The sequence below is a fragment of the Coregonus clupeaformis genome, chromosome 15 (genome assembly GCF_020615455.1).
Source record: "Coregonus clupeaformis isolate EN_2021a chromosome 15, ASM2061545v1, whole genome shotgun sequence".
Taxonomy (NCBI): Eukaryota; Metazoa; Chordata; class Actinopteri; order Salmoniformes; family Salmonidae; genus Coregonus; species Coregonus clupeaformis.
The window spans coordinates 51,807,345-51,828,542 of record NC_059206.1 but is presented as its reverse complement, the minus strand read 5'-3'; the positions used below and the strand labels follow the sequence as shown (position 1 = coordinate 51,828,542).

At 45.1% G+C, this 21,198-nt stretch overlaps 1 pseudogene; it reads left to right on the top strand.

The window, feature by feature from the left end:
• Window positions 1-21,198, top strand: part of LOC121583554 — a 31,925-nt pseudogene that overhangs the window by 3,663 nt on the left and 7,064 nt on the right.

The following is a 21,198-nucleotide window of genomic DNA, read 5'->3' as shown; positions in this document are numbered from 1 at the left end:
GAGAGGGCAGAGAGGAGAGAGAGCGGAGAGAAAAGAGAGATTGCAGACAGAGAGCAGAGAGAGAGAGAGAACCCATATAGAAAGAGAGAGCTAGAGCAGAAGGGTGAACACAGAGAGAGCAGACTGGGACACAAAGAACACATCCAGCCCAACCAACCAACCTGGCTGGGGGCCAAAACAAGCAGTGGTCCATCTGGTGTGCCTAGCTGCTTCAGGAGTTCAGCCAGAATGGTAATGATCAGTGATTGGGCTACTTAGCGGGTGCTGAGCCCCGCTGGGCAGCTAGGGTATGGCTGCAGATCAGATGTACATAACCTATTACAAATTATTTTGTAATATTAGCCTAAAGACAAGTGTATTTGTGTTAAGTCAAGAGAGGGGTTTACACAATGTATATGTTAGGAACGCCATTTGTATAAAGGATGGTTGGTGACGGGATGGTGAGGGGAGGGAGAGAGGGGTACAAGATATTTCTTTCTAATTCCTTACTCTCTGTATTCCCTGATCATTTAAATTAAATCAAATATTGATCACAAAAAGAGGGGTTTTCATTGAAAGACAGGAATATGCATTTGCAAATGATGCATGGATTCTCTAAAGTCTCTTGGCCCCACAAATCTGTTTACAGTCATTATAATTATAATTGCTTTATAAGTTGGCTACTTATATGGGGGGTCAGGTAGCCTAGCGGGTAAGAGCGTTGGGAGCAAAAGGTCGCTGGTTCGAATCCCTGCGCCAGCAAAGTGGAATATCTGCAGTTCTGCCCTTGAGCAAGGCTGTTAACTCCCAACAACAACTACTCCCCGGGCGCCGATGACGTGGATGTCAATTAAGGCAGCCCGCCACATCTCTCTGATTCAGAGGGGTTGGGTTAAATGCGGAAGACACGTTTTGATTGAATGCATTCAGTTGTTCATCTGACTAGGTATCAGCTTTCCCTATATGGACATACTGTACAATAAACTGAGACGATTTTGCACAAAACATTCATTAAATTACGATCGCAGACATCTCTCTCTCCCCCCCAGTCCATTTCTCCTCACTTCCTCACCCCCAGAGCTCATCTCAGACGAGGGAAGAGTGTTTTAGAGAAAGTGAAAACTGGGTTCTTATTGCATTAATTATTCAACTTCCAAATATTACAGGAGGGAGGCTGAGATTGGGCTGTATTGTAGTGACAAGGCTCTCTGTATTATTCATAGATGGAGGGAGACAGAAGGGAGGTTATGTTATTCTGTTCTCCTCCTCCAGTTAGCCCTTCCACACAGACACAGACAACCCACAGGCCCCTCTAGGACTGCTTTATGGTACTGGATGTTATTTCACCTCTATGTATGTGTGAGTCCCAAATGGCACCCTACTTTTGACCAGGACCTATAGGGTATATATGTCTAAAGTAGTGCACTACATAGTGTAGGGAATAGAGTGCCATTTGGGACACAACCTAATGGCACTCCCAGGCCTTGTCACGATCGTTACTGGATGCGGACCAAGGCGCAGCGTGGTAAGCGTACATACTTTTATTGAAGTACACCACACGAACAAAACAACAAACCAAACGATACGTGAAGTCCTAGGTTAACACCAAAACAAACCTTACGGAACAAGATCCCACAATGACTAGTGAAAACAGGCTGCCTAAGTATGGTTCCCAATCAGAGACAACGAGCTACAGCTGCCTCTGATTGGGAACCACCCTGGCCAACATAGATCTAAACGATCTAGAATGAAAACATAGAACAACTAAACATAGGAAAATCCACACCCTGGCTCAACATTTAAGAGTCCCCAGAGCCAGGGCGTGACAGGCCTCCTACATGTTGCCCAACGAGGGAGCAGAACCACAGCTGGCAGTCACATGTGAGGTCAATATATATGGGTATGACATAGTGTTTCTTACAGCCACATATACTGTTTATAATTCATGCTACAATAATGGTAAAAATGGTATCTATTCTATACTGAACTCGATTTTAGTTCCTAGTATATACTGTGCTATTCTATATTATGTTACTGTCCATGTCCAGACCAGTAAGGAAGTGTCCTGTCCTGCGCTGATCTGTTTTATCCTGTCCTGTCCTGTCTGAACAGAATGCTGGGATGTTCCAGGAGTGACTGGCTTGTTTCAGGCTGGATAATGTCAGAGAGGTCCTCAGGCTCTCCAGGCCAAGAGTCTCTCTCTCTCTCTCTCTCTATGTGGAATGTATCTTGTATTGCTGCTGCATCAATTGAGCAGCAGTAAGGGACTAAGAGAATAAATACAGTGCAAGACAGTCAGCACAGTGTGTGTGTGTGTGTGCCTGGTGCATTGTCACGTCTCACAGAGTGAAAGGGCATCAATCCCAGCAGACCCCTGGCCTCAGGGGCTCAAGCCATCATTACATTACTCATGCTGCCTCTCTGGCTGTGTGTATGTGTGTGTGAGTGGCTCTCTGGCCAAAACCAGCATCAGCTCCACCCTTAACCTCCCCCTGCCTCCATTCCTCCCTCCCTCCCTCCCTCCCTCCCTCATGGCCACAGGGGCTGAGCTAACCTTTTCAGCAAACAAGAAGGCGTCTGTGTTTCTTGATTTAGAAAAACACATTTGATAGCGTTCTGATTGTTGCTTCCTTCAACCCTGGAGGGATGGGCAGGACAATGGTTGGGGTTAATGGTGTGTTACCTGAGAGAGAGACACACACACACACACACACACACACACACACACACAGAAAGCAGGACAATAGTGGAGTTAATGTTGTTTTACCTCAGAGACATTGTGCCTCCTGCTGTTTGAATTAGCTTCCTCCAATGCCAGGTGAAAGGTGATTGTTTGTTCCTAGAAAACTGACACCTGGTGAGATAGCGCGATACTGGCTTTCAGCAACAAAGACAAATAGCTAAATGTGTGTGTGTGTGTGTGCTTCTATCTCTCTCACACACTCACATGCGCGCACGCGCGCACACACACACACACACACACACACACACACTCTATTCTCATTACAGACCTTTTTGTCTTAATCCAGATGAAAATAATGACTATCCCCCTACAAGGACTACATCTGGCATGTTCATTCAAATGTACTCATAATGAGTATGTTTACATGCACACTAATGCTGCAGCGGGCAGAGTATGGCATTAGTCATGTAAACACCTTACTCTTAATCGGCGTAAGGTCATAATCGAAATAAGCATACGCCGATTAAAACACCTGGATTTCTAAGCAATCTTTCGAATTATTAAGACATGTAAACACCTTAATCAGAGTTCCAGCGGTGTATTTGAGCTGCACATGTTATAGCACCAGCAGCGCAAGCTTCCATCTTTTGCACGAGTGAAGTGAGTTCGGAAAAACGGATGCATCTTAGAAATAGTTCTCACATACAAACTTTATGTGTCTGAACTGGAGAGTTAACTATTGAGTGTCTGGCTTGCATGGACAGAGGCATGATTTGATGTCACAACAAATTGAAACCAAAACAAACAGAAACAGATTTTTATGTTTCCTGAAATCATAATCTCAAAGCAGTTGTCATGGCACAAGGTCCCGGAGTTTTGCATGGTCAGGTCATGCGGTCAGGAAGAACTCCTAGCTGGGCCTACAATGGCCCATGTACATGTTGTGGCTGCGGCCTGATCAGACAGACAGTGACTAAGGTTCAGCGTCAGACTTGTACAAAAGCTGAAGAGCAGACACACATCCAGTTACTTTATTGCAGGTGCTGGAGTTCTACTGTAGGTGAACTCATGGACAATGAAAAGGAAAACTCTGCACTCTGCTGTTCATGCTCCCAGGTGATTTTATTGATACAACGTTTCGACCCTTAAATCCAGTCAAACGTCCCCAATTGGCCCACAAGGCCAAAACCAGGATTGAATAGGCAAAAAAACTCAGTTAGTCCGACTGGATTGCCAGTGATAATGTCCATGGTCTATTAGGATCTATTAGGGACTGGCAGATGTCGAGAATCATGCTTGACCCGAGGGCTTAAAGAAAACAATCGAATTCTGGTCAACAAACATAACGTCATTAAGCCAGATAAAGAGTCGGCGGTCACATGGGAGTGCCTTTTAAGAGTAGAGAGAGGGATGAGTCCGGACAGACACATTCCAAAGGAGAAACACCAACCAAGAGGAGAGAGGTCAGAGAAAAAGAGAGTTGGAGCCCAGTTTTCGATAAAGTTCAATCGAGAGAAAAAGACTACTGAGAAAAAGATAAGGAACTGAGAAGACAGGATACTGTGAAAGACTTTGAGACTTTAGCATTAGACACCTCCTGGAGATAAAGATACAAGAGAAGAGGGCATAGTGAAGGATCGTCATTGTGAAGAAACAGACATCTGGAATGGAGTGTAAGAACAACAGACAGACGAGGAAGAGGAATAATTTAGCATTGACAGTCCGTATAACAAAGCAGACCATCCTTTGAATGAGGAGATAAAGGTAGAGAAGAGTAAGATCGAGTTACCGTAAAGCTAACAGACCAACCTACTGACACACCGGCCAACTGACCGACCAACCAACCGACTGACTGACCAACCAATCCAGAGTATTGTGTGTCCGAGGTTATGCGTCTCCTCAACAAGGACCTGAGGCTGCAGGACGTGACTCTGATGTAGCCTCCTACCAGGTAGATCCTGCTACCAGCGCCTCCTGGGGAGGATCCACCCCCACCTCCACCTCCACCCCCCTGCTGCTGCCCTACCACATGCCCCTTGACCCCCGTGGACACCTCCACCTGTCCTGGAACATCTCCTACCCCTCCATGAGCTGTACCTGGAGGTGCGGTGCAGCGAGATGACACACGGCCTGGTATTGGGGATGTCCGACCGCAGGGAACTCACCAAAGCTGACCTAGTGGTCCTGTGGGATGATGGCCACCAGGGGTAAGGTAGGTTAGAGAGTGTGATGCTGACCAAGGTTGTGGGTTCGATTTCTGCATGGGCGGGATAAAGTCGATCTTGTTCTGAGTTCAGCTCTGCCCTGGAGGGCAGAACAAATGTGAATGGTTTGGATGAAAGAAAACCTTAACCAATTGAGATAACTTGCCTAAACTTAACCAATCCCATTTGTTTCTGCCCTCGAGGCAAAGCTGCCCCCAGAATAAGCTTGAATAAGGAAAAAGAAAATCTGCCATATTATAGCTGGTGCCCGTTGTATTAGCTTTACTGTATGTAAGAGGTGGTTCATTCCGATGGTAGAGAGCCAGGCAGGATGTGCCTTCATCGTGATCATCCTAAGGTGGGGAGGTTTTTATAAGATAGATCCATATGGACATAAAAAAAACAAATTTCCGGTCATTTGAAAACAAATGACCGGAAATACTGTATACTCCAAATGTTAGCTATACATCTTGTGACTCATGAAATATACACATGGAGAAAATCAGATTTTCTCAAAATAAACATTTCATATCAACTAAAGTTTGCAACGCTTTCGAAAGAACGTCGCTCACTTTCCATGTGAGGACAGGAGTCTTATTATAGGAATGATCCCAGCCTACTGTCTGTCTATGTGGGATCCTCTTTTCCCAGCACTCCTGTCTGTCTGAGAAGCCTGCTTATATGTGCTTGATGAGTTCCGTAGCGATAGCCTGACAAGACACTCGCCCCCCCCAACACTTCACCCAGCCTCCATCTCCCTCCATCCCTCCATCCCTTACACTTCACCGTCCCTCCATCTACATCTCGGTCAGACTGACATGGCTCTCTTTCTCAACTCCAGACCCCCTCACCACCTCAATCCTTCTCTGCACCCTCCCTCTCTCTCCCTTCCTTTCTCAGCTCCTTTCCTCTCTCCCTCCTTTCCTCCTCTCTCCCTCCTCCCTCCAGATCACCTCCATCACTCTCTATCTTTCTCTCAGTGAGTGGATCTGGTAGATTATTCTAATCCACCACAGGGCAGCACACATACATCATACATCCCTTTTCACTCCTCCTGCCTCTGCCTAGACCCGTCCCGTCCCGGGCCTGCCTGTCCGCCTCTCTGCCTCTCTGTGAGGAGCTGCTGCTTAGATGCCTGCCTGCTGCGCCATCTCTCCAAACGAATGTTGAATGGCCCCTCTGATCCCTGTACCAGGGAGGAGGTCCAACAGGGACGGATGAAGGGAGAGAGTGAGAAATGAGAAGGCGAGAGAGAGAGAGAACTCCGAACATCTGTTAAAAGCCTGGGACCCCTGTGGTCACAACAGCACAGCGAAACCGCATTTTAGAGCGGTTCCGCTGTGACTGAGGTGCACAGAGTCTAACTAACCCTGACACATGGAGTGTCCCTGGTCAAGTTGGGCTTTTTACTAAATGTGTGGCTTCTTTGGAGTCTTTACTCTTCGACCCATCCCAGAGCAATCATACAAGGGGAATAAAACAGGTCTTGGGTGGAGGGTTCTATTTCGGAGCATGTTACATGCGGACAACGTGATTGAAGGAGACAGACTCAGCTGTTATGATTGGCTCCTGGGATATGCATCTCGCCTGCTGTAATGAAGATGCTGTGTGTCGAGAAGCAGGTGCAGGTGAAACGTCGAATAAAACAACAAACATGGAACGAGACAACATAGCAGTAGTGTCTACACAAAACCACAGGAATAATACTGACTGGGGAAAGAACCTAAGGGAGTGCCAGATATAGGGGAGGTAATAAGTGAGGTAATGGAGTCCAGGTGTGCCTCATGATGACGTGCAGGTGCGCGTAATGATAGATGCCAGGTGTGTGTAATGATGGATCCCAGGACCGGTGGTTAGTGTTCCGGCGACGTCGAACGTCGGAGGGGAGGAGCGGAAGTAGACGTGACACCTGCTCACCTGAGTGTAGGGTTAGGCGTCCACAGAATGACGTCACATATGTTTTGGAAATACTTACTTGGTTATGGGATGTTTCCGCTGTGTAACTTGAATTACAATTGTCCAGCATGTGGGCTGCTGTCCATAGTGCTGAAACATACAAATGGACCTAGTATCTGACCATCATCTTGTGTGTGTGTTTGTTTGTTTGTGTTCATGCATGTGTGTGTGTGTGTGCACGTGTGTGTATGCATCTCTCTCTCTCTGTGTGTTACTCCAGGATGCGTGGAGTGACAGTCAGGGCCGTGTGAGTCTGGACAGCCAGCTGATGACGGCCACTCAGACACCTGAGGGGATTCTCCCTGCTTTTCAAGAGGCCTGTCAGCACCTGCGACCCACAAGACTACATCATAGAGGTAAGAGAGAGAAAGTGGCAGGTGGTAAGTATTTCTGTTAGCACCTGTGACCCCAGTGAGGTAACACGTAGAGGTAACATATTATTATACTGTTCTGTACTGGGAGGGAGGGAGGAGGGGGAGAAAAGGGTTGAGAGAAAAAGAAAGAGAGAGAGAGAAAAAAAAAAGAGGTCAAGAGAGGTATAATATAGAGACTGATCTTTGTGCTTGCTTGTGATTGGCAGGAGGTCACTGTCCACCTGATCTACGGAGTGTTGGATCGGCCAATCCGCTCGCTCCAGCAGCTCAAACTGTCCTAGATCGAAGACAGGGGTGCAGAGAGCCCTCCTGCTGCGCCCTGACACCCCGACCCCCTCCCTGCCCCAGGACATACAGACCCTGGAGGTGCGGAACCACGACGTCACCATCCCCACCCAGGAGACCACCTACTGGTGCCTACTGATGGAACCTTATAATTAGAATGACTTTTAGTTATTCCACAGAATTATAATTAATCTTATTAATTATATTTATTTGGATGGAACATTGAAGCCCAATCCTAAATCCAACTGTATGCTCTAGCCCCTAGGCATTCGAATAGATCTGAGAAAATTGGATAAGTGTAATCAATATGACAATATCCCTCCCCAACCTTATTGCTTAGCCCCACCCAATCTTTTGGATAGGTGCCAGGAGTTGATTTTGAATTGGGCTAAGGAATGAGTAGTCAATACCATGGAGTCCATACCAGAGTATTTTCACCTCATCTTCTGTCCCCCCTCCGCTCCTCCTCCTCCTCCTCCTCCCTCTTCCTTCCAGTATGAGACAGTGGTAACCCCAGGTAACGAGGCCATAGTGCACCACATGGAGGTGTTTGAGTGTTCTCCTGAGATGGATACGGTCCCCCAGTTCAGCGGATCCTGTGACCCTAAGATGAAGCCAGCCAGCCTCAACTACTGTCGCCACATCCTGGCTGCCTGGGCCATGGGAGCGGAGGTAACCAAACACTGCAGGGACGGCACCAGTCACACACACACACGCACACCATACCTGGGTTCAAATAGTATTTGTTTTCTTTCAAGTACTTTAGCTGGGCTTGATTGAACCTGTCTGGTGCAATAGAGGCAATGGAATACTCCCAAAAGTGCAATTCCCACCCATCAGACACTCCAAGTAGGTTCAATCAAATGCTCAAAGTATTAGAAGAAAGAATTAACACTATTTGAACTCAGGTCTAACACAAATCAATACATATCAATACTGCCTGGAAAATATTCATTAAAGATCATACAATTTTCACTTCACATTAAGTGGTCTTAATAACTTTGTTATGGACATGTTAATGATATAGGCAGATACAGGGCAATTATGTGGTGTCCCATGTGACTCAGCTTGCAACACCAGGGTTGTGGGTTCGATTCCCACGGGGGACAAGTACGAAAAAGTATGAAAATGTATGCACTCAGTACTGTAAGTCACTCTGGATAAAAGCGTCTGCTAAATGACTAAAATGTAAATATAGGTTAACTGTCACTTTGAGGATGTAATTGGTTAACGTCATGCTGCTCAATTCGTTGATGACCAACATGACCCGCCTACAGGGAGGAGTTGAGAGCCCTGGCGGAGTGGTGCCAGGAAAATAACCTCTCCTTCAACGTTAACAAAATTAAGGAGCTGACCGTGGACTACAGGAAACAGCAGAGAGAGCACGCCCCCATCCACATCGACGGGGCCGCAGCAGAGAGCGTAAAAAGCTTGAAGTTCCTCGGTTTGCACATCACTGACAATCTGAAATGGTCCCTTCACACAGACAGTGTGGTGAGGAAGGCGCAACAGTGCCTCTTCAACCTCAGGAGGCTGAAGAAATTCGGCTTGGCCCCTAAGACCCTCACAAACTTCTACAGATGCACCATTGAGAGCATACTGTCTAGCTGTATCACCGCCTGGTACGGCAATTGCACCGTCCGCAACCACAGGGCTCTCCAGAGGGTGGTGCGGTCAGCCCAAAGCATCACTGGGGGCACACTGCCTGCCCTCCAGGACATCTACTGCACCCGGTGTCACAGGAAGACCTCAGCCACCCGAGCCACGGCCTGTTCAACCTGCTACCATCTAGAAGGCGGAGACTGTACAGGTGCATCAAAGTTGAGACTGAGAAACAGCTTTTATCTCCAGGCCATCAGACTGTTAAACAGTCACCCCTAGGTAGCCTAGCGGTTAGAGCGTTGGGCCAGAAACCGAAATGTCGCTGGTTCAAATACTGGAGCCAACAAGGTGAAAGAAGTGGTGGTGGTGTTAAAAGTAACTGTCCCTTCTGACATTTTCTGAATCTAAAAGAAGTTGGGGAAACAACCATATAAAAGTGGTATACCACCACAACATGCCATAGCGCAACTCTCCCACAAGGAGATGCCTTAGAACAGTGCCCAAGAGGTAGCCATACCTCTGGTGGAACGAGCCCTTCCGGGCTGTAAGACTTTCCATTACATAGACTGACCAAGTGAAAGCTATGATCCCTTTTTGATGTCACTTGTTAAATCCACTTCAATCAGTGTAGATGAAGGGGAGGAGACAGTTTAAAGAAGGATTTTTAAGCCTCGAGACAATTGAGACATGTATTGTGTATGTGTGCCATTCAGAGGGTGAATGGGCAAGTATTTTTTAACAGAGTATGGTAGTAGTATGTCAAGAACTGCAATGCTGCTGGGTTTTTCACACTCAACAGTTTCCCGTGTTTACATTTACATTTAGCAGACGCTCTTATCCAAAGCGACTTACAAATTGGTGCATTCAACTTATGATAGCCAGTGGGACAACCACTTTTTATTTAATTTTATGGGGGGGGTGGTGGAGGGGGGTAGAAGGATTACTTTTATACTATTCCAGGTATTCCTTAAAGAGGTAGGGTTTCAAGTGTCTCCGGAAGGTGGTCAGTCACTCCGCTGTCCTGGCGTCGTGAGGGAGCTTGTTCCACCATTGGGGTGCCAGAGCAGCGAATAGCTTTGACTGGGCTGAGCGGGAACTGTGCTTCCGTAGAGGTAGGGGGGCTAGCAGGCCAGAGGTGGATGAACGTAGTGCCCTCGTTTGGGTGTAGGGTCTGATCAGAGCCTGAAGGTAAGGAGGTGCCGTTCCCCTCACAGCTCCGTAGGCAAGCACCATGGTCTTGAAGTAGATGCGAGCCTCAACTGGAAGCCAGTGGAGTGTGCGGAGGAGCGGGGTCACATGAGAGAACTTGGGAAGGTTGAACACCAGACGGGCTGCAGCGTTCTGGATAAGTTGTAGGGGTTTAATGGCACAGGCAGGGAGCCCAGCCAACAGTGAGTTGCAGTAATCCAGACGGGAGATGACAAGTGCCTGGATTAGGACCTGTGCCGCTTTCTGTGTAAGGTAGGGTCGTACTCTGCGAATGTTGTAGAGCATGAACCTGCAGGATCGGGTCACCGCTTTGATGTTAGCGGAGAACGACAGGGTGTTGTCCAGGGTCACGCCAAGGTTCTTTGCACTCTGGGAGGAGGACACAATGGAGTTGTCAACCGTGATGGCGAGATCATGGAGTGGGCAGTCCTTCCCCGGGAGGAAGACCAGCTCAGTCTTGCCGAGGTTCAGCTTGAGGTGGTGATCCGACATCCACACTGATATGTCTGCCAGACATGCAGAGATGCGATTCGCCACCTGGTTATCAGAAGGGGGAAAGGAGAAAATTAATTGTGTATCATCTGCATAGCAATGATAGGAGAGACCATGTGAGGATATGACAGAGCCAAGCTCAATTTTAGTCTCATCTGACCAGAGTACCTTCTTCAATATGTTTGGGGAGTCTCCCACATGCCATTTGGCGAACACCAAACGTGTTAAGCAATGGCTTTTTTCTGGCCACTCTTCCGTAAAACCCAGCTCTGTGGAGTGTATGGCTTAAAGTGGTCCTATGGACAGATACTCCAATCTCCGCTGTGGAGCTTTGCAGCTCCTTCAGGGTTATCTTTGGTCTCTTTGTTGCCTCTCTCATTAATGCCCTCCTTGCCTGGTCCGTGAGTTTTGGTGGGCGGCCCTCTCTTGGCAGGTTTGTTGTGGTGCCATAGACTTTCCATTTTTTTATAATGGATTTAATGGTGCTCTGTGGGATGTTCAAAGTTTCTGATATTTTTTTATTACCCAACCCTGATCTGTACTTCTCCACAACTTTGTCCTTGACCTGTTTGGGGAGCTCCTTGGTCTTCATGGTGCCGCTTGCTTGGTGGTGCCCCTTGCTTAGTGGTGTTGCAGACTCTGGGGCCTTTCAGAACAGGTGTATATAAACTGAGATCATGTGACAGATCATTTGACAGATTGCACACAGGTGGATTTTATTTAACTAATTATGTGACTTCTGAAGGTAATTGGTTGCACCAGATATTATTTAGGGGCTTTATAGCAAAGGGTGTGAATATATATGCACGCACCACTTTTCCGTTATTTCTTTTTTAGAATCTTTTGAAACAAGTGATTTTTTTCATTTTGAACTATTTTGTGTATGTCCATTACATGAAATCCAAATAAAAATACATTTAAATTACAGGTTGTAATGCCAAGGGGGATTAATACTTTTGCAAGGAACTGTACGTACTGTACATGCGTGCGTGCGTGCATGTGTGTGTGTGTGTGTGTGTGTGTAAATTATGCATATGTCTATGGTGTATGTAGGCACCTGAGCTGAGCCATAAGGGAAACTGGGCATCTACCACCCCACTATCAGTTAGGGGGGGCAATGTTTGCTTTTTGTCCAGCCCCCACTTTTGATCTGAAATCACCACCACCCATGAATTAATTTGTCATTTTTGCAGATTAAAAGTGTTAGCGCTAGTAATGTATCACTATTTATATTTTTAAAATTAGCTATGACATAGCCAATTAATATATAGCACCTCTGGATTTCACCCCAGTCTCATAATCGAATGGTTTAGACCGTTTGGAAGTTGATGGACTAGGAGTGAGCTTCTCTTCTTCTCCCGCTTTGACCATGCAGTGCAGGTATAAAAGTGATTGCTGTCCTCTTTATGAAATCATTAACTTTACCCTGTATAAAATGACCATATATACTGATTGTTTCAAGCAAAACTACCCAAATTATTGCTGATGGTGAACCTGAACAATCGAACAGCCTCTTAAAGAAGTTGTTACAGGTCTGTGAGAGCCAGAAAACTTGCTTGTTTGTAGGTGACCAAATACTTATTTTCCACCATAATTTGCAAATAAATTCATTAAAAATCCTACAATGTGATTCTCTGGGAAAAAATTTCTCAATTTGTCTGTCATAGTTGACGTGTACCTATGATGAAAATTACAGGCCTCTCTCATCTTTTTAAGTGGGAGAACTTGCACAATTGGTGGCTGACTAAATACTTTTTTCCCCCACTGTATAGCCAGATGAGAGTTGCGTCTCCGGTGGTACCTTAGGCTACTTTTATAAAAAACACATTTTTCAACAGTGCATTTGATAAGTAATAACCTAGCAAATTGGTTGTCACTCAACTAATAAAGCCTAACATTGCGCAAGCCATTTTACAGATATTTAAATGATGAAGGTGACGCACAGATGTGCAAGATCAGGAATAGGCCTACAGTGAGGGAAAAAGGATTTGATCCCCTGCTGATTTTGTACGTTTGCTCACTGACAAAGAAATGATCAGTCTATAATTTTAATGGTAGGTTTATTTGAACAGACGATTCGCAGAATAACAACAAAAAAATCCAGAAAAACGCATGTCAAAAATGTTATGAATTGATTTGCATTTTAATGAGGGAAATAAGTATTTGACCCCTCTGCAAAACATGACTTAGTACTTGGTGGCAAAACCCTTGTTGGCAATCACAGAGGTCAGACGTTTCTTGTAGTTGGCCACCAGGTTTGCACACATCTAGGAGGGATTTTGTCCCACTCCTCGTTGCAGATCTTCTCCAAGTCATTAAGGTTTCGAGGCTGACGTTTGGCAACTCGAACCTTCAGCTCCCTCCACAGATTTTCTATGGGATTAAGGTCTGGAGACTGGCTAGGCCACTCCAGGACCTTAATGTGCTTCTTCTTGAGCTACTCCTTTGTTGCCTTGGCCATGTGTTTTGGGTCATTGTCATGCTGGAATACCCATCCACGACCCATTTTCAATGCCCTTGCTGAGGGAAGGAGGTTCTCACCCAAGATTAGATGGTACATGGCCCCGTCCATCATCCCTTTGATGCGGTGAAGTTGTCCTGTCCCCTAAGTAGAAAAACACCCCCAAAGCATAGGCAGCATTCCTCCTCCTCCAAACACGGCGAGTTGAGTTGATGCCAAAGAGCTCGATTTTGGTCTCATCTGACCACAACACTTTCACCCAGTTCTCCTCTGAATCATTCAGATGTTCATTGGCAAACTTCAGACGGCCCTGTATATGTGCTTTCTTGAGCAGGGGGACCTTGCAGGCGCTGCAGGATTTCAGTCCCTCACAGCGTAGTGTGTTACCAATTGTTTTCTTGGTGACTATGGTCCCAGCTGCCTTGAGATGATTGACAAGATCCTCCCATGTAGTTCTGGGCTGATTCCTCACCGTTCTCATGATCATTGCAACTCCACGAGGTGAGATCTTGCATGGAGCCCCAGGCCAAGGGAGATTGACAGGTCTTTTGTGTTTCTTCCATTTGCGAATAATCGCACCAACTGTTGTCACCTTCTCACCAAGCTGCTTGCCGATGGTCTTGTAGCCCATTCCAGCCTTGTGTAGGTCTACAATCTTGTCCCTGACATCCTTGGAGAGCTCTTTGGTCTTGGCCATGGTGGAGAGTTTGGAATCTGATTGATTGATTGCTTCTGTGGACAGGTGTCTTTTATACAGGTAACAAGCTGAGATTAGGAGCACTCCCTTTAAGAGTGTGCTCCTAATCTCAGCTCGTTACCTGTATAAAAGACACCTGGGAGCCAGAAATCTTTCTGATTGAGAGGGGGTCAAATACTTATTTCCCTCATTAAAATGCAAATCAATTTAAAACATTTTTGACATGCTTTTTTCTGGATTTTTTTGTTGTTATTCTGTCTCTCACTGTTCAAATAAACCTACCATTAAAATTATAGACTGATCATTTCTTTGTCAGTTGGCAAACGTACAAAATCAGCAGGGGATCAAATACTTTTTTCCCTCACTGTACCTCTCATTGGTCAGCACGTGAAGCTGCGCAGTGTGACTAGGCTACTGATATTGCCTGGTGTTGTTCAGCATGCAAAATGACTTGTAGATCAGGGACTGTCAACACAATTACATGCTTAGTTCGACACTGAAGGAGAGGAAGCAGTTGTCACAAAAGATGAGAGTTATTTTCGGAAGGTAGACAGAAAGTAATTTGAGCCCCAGAAAAATGTGAACCGACGATTCGCAAAGTTTTAATCGATTTCCTGATGAATGCCTGCTACATTTGGATCGCTTTGGGGTCCCGCAGACCGATGCACTCATATCTTAAACATTTGAACCAGTGACAGATGCATATTGGTGAATCGTTACATCCCTAATAGTTGTCAATGAAGTAGGGGGCCTCCCCTTGCAGGGAGGTGCCCAAAAAACACAGAGGTAGTGCTGCTCTAAAGCAATACTCTCGCTTTCATCCAATCAAATGTGCCAGGTGCATGCTGAACACAAACGGTGGAGACCCTCTACTTCCATAAACAGGAAGAGAGGTGGGTATAACCACAAGCTCCAGGGCGCGACAACACATTTTCCGCTGACCCTTGGCATGAAGGGTGGATTTGGGTACCAAGGTACCTAGGAGGACCCCAGGGGTAAACTGAAGGTACGAACAGTGGGCTGACAGTGTGTTGCAGCCCCCTCACTCGCTTTGCAGGCGTAGTGTAGATGGCAAAGTGGGTTAGAAAGAGAAGTATTACATCTCTTAGCTTTTCAGTTGCTCAAGAGGCCACCATGAGAAAGCCTCAAGCACAATAGACGGGTCCCAGTGACGGGGCTAAATGCTTAAAGAAAAAAAGACAAAAGGCATCACATGGGTATTAGTCCATCGCCATTATGTGAGTTCTGCACCACAGGGGACCTTGGTACGTTTCAGCATGTGCTGTGGAACTGCCCGGAGGTGGTTGAATTCTGGGGGAAAGTCAAGGATGCAATCTCTGTACTTATAGATAAAATAATGCGATTAGATCCAATAGTGATGTTGCTTTGTGATGACTCTGATATTCACTTGTCAGAGCGCCAACAGAGAGTGTGGTTGGCAGGAACCACAGCTGCTAAGAAAATGATTGTACAAAAGGTAGATTCCACCTCATCAGTTAAAATTGCAACAATGGCTGCTCACATTTAAGGAAATTGTACTTATGGAGCTCTCCACGGCTAGGATCCACAGGGCCAAGGTGCCCACTCTGGACACATGGAAGAAATCAGCAGCGAACATTTCTGAACGCTTAACCAATGGGCCTTTACATCCATGAATGTGTATCAATAATTTGTCACTATTTCTGAGGCTATATGATGTAGATTTAGTATGTAATATTAATGTATGTGTTTTTATATCATTATTTATTTCATGGAGGGGGGGGTCTTTAAAAATATATCTATAAATGCAGTGGTGGAAAAAGTACCCAATTGTCATACTTGAGTAAAAGTAAAGATACCTTAATAGAAAATTACTCAAGTAAAAGTGAAAGTCACCCAGTAACATACTACTTGAGTAAAAGTCTAAAAGTATTTGGTTTTAAATATACTTAAGTATCAAAAGTAAATGTAATTGCTAAAATATACTTAAGTATCAAAAGTAAAAGCATAAATTATTTATAATTCCTTATCTTAAGCAAACCAGACCATTGTAGTTTATTTATTTATCGATAGCCAGGGGGACACTCCAACACTCAGACATGATTTACAAACCAAGCGTGTGTTTAGTAAGTCTGCCAGATCAGAGTAGGGATGACCAGGGATGTTCTCTTGATAAGTGCGTGAATTGGACCATTTTCCTGTCCTGCTAAGCATTCGAATTCTAACGAGTACTTTTGGATGTCAGGTAAAATGTATGGAGTAAAAAGTACACTATTTACTTACGGAATGTTGTGAAGTAAAAGTTGTCAAAAATATAAATAGTAAAGTGAAGTACAAATACCACAAAAAACTACTTGAGTAGTACTTTAAGGTATTTTTACTTAAATAATTTACTTTACACCACTGTATAAATGTATTGTATGAATCTTATGAATTGAAATAATAAAAACGTTATATAAAAAATATATAAAAAAACACACAAAAAAGACATAACAGAGGGTGTTACCCTACTGTGTAACTGTCGAGGCCTTGGTGACAGGCGAGAAAGCGGTTAACTGGACCTTTGGAGATCTTCCTGCAATGAAGCATAGAAACCCTGGGTGCAGAGCATTTAAGCATCTGTGTAGGTCACACCACTTCCCCAAAAAGGCATTGCCTGTTTGTGTAGGAGGGACACTGGCACTCTGGATCTTAAAAGAGTGGCCAGCTTGTTGCATTTCAGATGTATCCTCCCACCGGTCATGCCCAGAGGGCCATGGCTACTGGATGAGGGTGTCAAATCTCTACGTATGTTTAGGTCAGCAGATCCTTGTGTAACGTTGTCTACCAGACTGGTTATAAAAAGCAGGACAGTGATTTCTGCTAACCAGGGTGTCCCTGGTCATCGAGGGGCTGGAAAATGAGGGATAAGCCTGTTACTTTTCTCTGCTTAGATTGGGGGGTGTCAGGCATAGGAGAGAGAAAAAGCATAGGGCATTACCCTAAGCAGAGAGCTCCTGTAAATATGAACATATACAATTATTTTAAAGGGTTTTTAATGTGTTTTAAGGGTTTTTATCAGCGGTTTTGTTTTTGATAACATTGAGTTTTATTGCATATTTCTGGTGGTTTTGACCCACAGATTTGCAGATGGACTGGCAGGTCAACTCTTTTTGGCTTGGCTAGCTAGCTAGCTGGCTAATTGTTTTTGTTTGAATGTTGCATCTGGACACTGTACCAGCTTTTTTGTTTCACCAGGCTGCTGGATCCTGATCTTTTGAAAACATAAATTGAAGAGTCACCTGAAGCTTGAGAGGAATAGGACATGCAGTACTGAGGCAGAGGGCTCATAGTGAGGACTGGCTACTATGAACTGTGTGTGGTGAGCTTTCTGGCACCCAAAGCTGCTGAGGGATCACCTAAGTGGGTGCCATACATTGTGGAGGAGGAGAAGTCCAGTAGCTACGACTCAGGCTGGTTCCCAGAGTAGCCCTCTACATGATCGTCACCAGACTCTTCATCAAACATCTGCAGTAGGCCTACAGTTGTTATCCATCAATAATGATAAGCCACCAGGTATAGACAACCTTGATGGGAAACTATTGAGAAAGGTGGCAGACTGTATTGCCACCCCATTTGCCATATATTTAACCAAAGCCTAAAGGAGTGTGTGTGTTCGCAGGCGTGGAAGGAAGCTAAGGTTCTCCACATTGCCAAAAGTATGTGGACAGTATGTGCTCGTCGAACATCTCATTCCAAAATCATGGGTATTAATATGGAGTTGGTCCCCCCTTTTCCTGCTAGAACAGCCTCCACTCTTCTGGGAAGGCTTTCCACTAGGTGTTGGAACATTGCTGCGGGGACTTGCTTCCATTCAGCCACAAGAGCATTAGTGAGGTCGGGCACTGATGTTAGGCGATTAGGCCTGGCTCAGAGTCGGCGTTCCAATTCATCCCAAAGGTGATAGATTGGGTTAAGGTTAAGTTCTTCCACACCGATGTCGACAAACAATTTTTGTATGGACCTCGCTTTATGCACGGGGGCATTGTCATGCTGAAACAGGAAAGGGCCTTCCCCAAACTGTTGCCATAAAGTTGGAAACACAGAATCGTCTAGAATGTCAGTGTATGCTGTAACGTTAAGATTTCCCTTCACTGGAACTAAAGGGCCTAGCCCGAACCATGAAAAACAGCCCCAGACCATTATTCCTCCTCCACCAAACTTTACAGTTGGCACTATGCAGTCGGGCAGGTAGTGTTCTCCTGGCATCCGCCAAACCCAGATTTGTCCGTCGGACTGCCAGATGGTGAAGCGTGATTCATCACTCCAGAGAACACGTTTCCACTGCTCCAGAGTCCAATGGCGGCGAGCTTTACACCACTCCAGCCGACGCTTGGCATTGCGCATGGTGATCTTAGGCTTGTGTGTGGCTCCTCGGGCATGGAAACCCATTTCATGAAGCTCCCGACAAACAGTTATTGTGCTGACATTGCTTCCAGAGGCAGTTTGGAACTCGGTAGTGTGTGTCACAACCGAGGACAGATGATTTTTACGTTCTACGTGCTTCAGCACTCGGTGGTCCCGTTCTGTGAGCTTGTGTGGCCTACCACTTCGCGACTGAGCGGTTGTTGCTCCTAGACGTTTCCACTTCACAATAACAGCACTTACAGTTAACCGCTGCAGTTGTGGCAGGGCAGAAATTTGACGAACTGACTTGTTGGAAAGGTGGCATCCTATGACGGTGCCATGTTGAAAGTCACTGAGCTCTTCAGTAAGGCCATTCTACTGCCAATGTTTGTCTATGGAGATTACATGGCTGTGTGCTCGATTTTATAAATCCGTCAGCAACGGGTGTGAAATAGCAGAATCCACTCATTTGAAAGGGTGTCCACATACTTTTGTATATATAATGTAATTCCACTGCCTACAAATAGTAAATCACCATTTGCTGACTCTAACAGCTGCCCAATCAGTTTGCTGCCTGTTCTTAGTAAACTGATGGAGTGGATTGTGTTTGACTGAATACAATGCTATTTTTCAGAGAACAAGTTAACTACTCACTTTCCGCATGCATATAGAGAAGGGCACTAAACTTGTAATCCACTGACTCAGATGACTGATGATTAGTTAAAATAAATTGATAATAAGATGATAGTTGGAGCTGTATTGTTAGATTTCAGTTCAGGCTTTGATGTTATTGATCATAAATTGTTATTTTAAAAAACTCACTTGCTATGGCTTTACAGCACCTGCCATCACATGGTTGGATAGGTATTTATCCAATAGAACCCAGAGAGTGTTCTTCAATGGAAGCTTCTCTAACATCAGATATGTACAGTGCAGTGTCCCTCAGGGCAGTTGCCTTGGGCCGTTACTCTTCTCTATTTTTACAAGTGATTTTCCACTGGTCTTACACGAAGCTAGAATTACTATGTATGCAGATGGTTCCACACTCTACATGTCAACACCCAAAGCCAGTGAGCTCACTGAAATTTCAAATTATTCTCTAAGACCTAAACCTCAACTGGAGTTGTACATAAAGGGTGCGACCATTGAGCAAGTTGAGGAAGCTAAACTCTTAGATATAACATTAGATGGTCAATTATAATGGGCAAGTCATATTGACAAAGTTGTTGTGAATATGGTTATGGGAGAGGGCTATAAAAATATGATTTTTGTGTAAAATACGCAGACCAACTGTAGTTGTTGTTCTGGCTCTGCTCTTGTCCCATCTCGATTACTGTCCGGTAATATGGTAAAGCGCAGCAAAGAAAGACCTGGCAAAGCTGTAGCTGGCTCAAAACAGAGCAGCACGCCTTGCCCTTAACTGCACATACAGAATTAACATCAACAACATGCATGGCAGTCTTTCCTGGTTGAGGGTGGACGAGAGATTAACTGCTTCTCTTCTAGTTATGAGAAATACAGTGTTACTGTGACAAAAATTCCAGATTGTCTTCATAATCAAATTGACAAAAATTCCAGATTGTCTGCATAATCAAATAACATTCAGCACCGACAACTATACATACCCCACAAGAGATGCCACCAGAGGTCTCTTCACAGTCCCCAAGTCCAAAACGAATTCACAGCAACACAGTTTTATACAGAGCCATGATCGCATGGAACTCCCTTCCATCTCCAAATACTCAAGCAAACAGCAAAATTACCTATAAAAAAACGGATTAAAAAAAAAACTCATGGAACTACGGCGACTGTGAGGGGACACAAACACTAACACACATTATTTTGTTGTATTGTTTGTATTATTTTTTAGTTGCATTGTTTGTATATCGTTATTTGTGTTACTGTCCTTGTCTATCAGTGTATCAGTGTTTTGTTACTTGTCGTGTTTTTTGTGGACCCCAGGAAGAGGAGCTGCTGCTTCTGCAAAAGCTAATGGGGATCCAAATAAACACAAACAAATAACAAACAGTATCTCAGTACAAATGAAACTGAATAAAATCGAATTCCTCTCTTGACCTCCACCAGGCCCTGCCTCCAGGGGGGATTAAAATATTTGTATCCCAGCTGCACACTCACCTGGCTGGGAGAGGGGTGAGGACTGTCCTGGTGAGGGGTGGAAGAGAGGTGGAAGTAGTACAGGAGAACAAGCATTTCAGCACCCACTATCAGGTAACACCTCTGGGTACACATGCACCAACAAACGCATGCAACCAAGAAACACACACACACACACACACACCCTCCCACATAACACCTGGACAGAGCTCTCTCTCTCTGTCAGTTTCAGGTCAGGTAAAGTAGGGCATCAGTAAGTGCTGACTGTCTGTCTGGCATCTGTTAGGGTACTGCTAAATGCTCCAGGCTTTAGTGAGGTAGGACACATACACATCTTTTGGGCTTCTGCAGAACACAACACAGTACTGGTGTCTGCCGTGAGACTCGTCTGCCTGTAATACAACTCTTTCCTATGTCTCAAGCTCCTCTAAGCAGTCTCCAAACTTCTCTGAGTGGTATACAAACAAGACACTGCCCACTGGGCACACACTGGTTGAATCAACGTTGTTTCCACGTAATCTCAATCTGGGTGGTGTCAAGTGAGACTCTCTCCACTGCCCTGTATTCAGCTCATAGACTAGATAAGAGACAACACTGAGTGACATAAAAACAAGAAATCACTGTGGTGTCAAATGAGACTCCCCTGCCTCTATTGCATTCAGCCCCTCTAACTAATCTAGAGACAAGACAACTATGAGCGACCTAAAAACAAGAAATCACTGTGGGATAGTGTTGTGTTTTGAGAACAATCTAATGGATGTGTTTGTGAAGTATTT